This window comes from Myotis brandtii, unplaced genomic scaffold (assembly GCF_000412655.1).
Source record: "Myotis brandtii unplaced genomic scaffold, ASM41265v1 scaffold6, whole genome shotgun sequence".
Lineage (NCBI taxonomy): Eukaryota > Metazoa > Chordata > Mammalia > Chiroptera > Vespertilionidae > Myotis > Myotis brandtii.
Window position 1 is genome coordinate 800,303 of NW_005370271.1, and position 1,355 is coordinate 801,657.

A 1,355-nucleotide genomic window follows, 5' to 3' on the forward strand; every position below is an offset into this window, starting at 1 on the left:
TTTTTTTTTCATAGTACTCAAGAATGCTGGAGAAGTCTAGTCCTGTGAATTAGGCAAGGGGCAGCAAATATTAAGCGGCCTCCCTATTGACGCTACTGTACTTCCATTTTTCTAACATGCTTCTCCACTCCCCAGACACCATCATCCACGGAAACCATGCAGCCCTCCATCAGACCTTCAGTGTCACCATTTATTATTTATAGTGTTCGATGGGGGAAGTGGATCTGATGTCACCGACCCTACCCGGTGGAATCACTGACTCAATAAGCATTTTTCACGCTGGAGACCATCTGGCTGGGAAAACATGCGGCTGGGTTAAGCAGACTCTTTCACCTTTCCCCTCAGCCCTCCCTGGGTGGAAGCTGTTACCGTGTCGGGAGAGATACAAAGAAACTGTCAAGGTTTCCACAGGAAGGAACCCCGGGCTTGTCCATTTGCTGAGGCACTGACTTCCTCCCCAGCCCAGTCTGATTTCCCTAACGTTCAAATTGGCAGGTAATAAGCTGCCATGTTTTATTTCTCCCACCCAATCATCCACCAAGTAGCCAATCTCTCATGGTCCCGTTTCTAAAATAAAAAATTTAAAAAAATAAAAACCCTTCCGGCTCCAAGTCCTAAGGGGGAAAGGGATCGGGGTGTCCGCGGGGACGAGGTCTGGTCTGGCTAGAAATGGTTTTTAACAGAAGAGTGATCGCTCCCCCAGGGGCTGAGGATTCTCTCTCTCTTTTTTTTTTTGGAGAAGAAAGAACAGGCGGGCGGCAGTCATGAGGACAACCCTCCCCCCCCCTCCTCCCCAATTTCCTAAAGCGGCTCTGGCAACGTGAAGTTACTCCTGGGAGATGGAACCCAGAGTACCTGGGGCCTCGCTATGCAAACCTCCCTCTCGGCCCAGTAGGAAACCCTTTGTCCGAGAAGCCGGACATCACCGAGGTCCGGGAAAGAGGCCCTTCATCCGCCACAGCCTCACACCCCGGAGCTTCCCACCCCCGCCCCGCAGGGCCTATCCCGGCACCCACACGGCTCTAGGCTGGGGAGAAGGTGGGAGACCCCTGCTAGGGCGCGGAGGCCCGAGGCCCTGGCCGATCTCCTCCGTCCCCCCTCCCATCACCACCTCACTCGGCCTAAGTGGGGCTTGCAAGAGCGGTGCAGGCCTGGACCGGAGAAACAGAGAAAAAATAAATCCACTTCTCAGAGCAGGAGAAGGAGATGCTAGAGCGCGTGTGAGCTAAGGCCACAGCATTAGCGAGCGAGGGTCGTTCGAGAGATGGGCCCCGAGACAGGACTGGGGGAGGGAGGAGAACCGAGGGGCCGGAGGGGGCCGGGCCACCTCCGGCCTGAGATCTCCAGGGATCCGA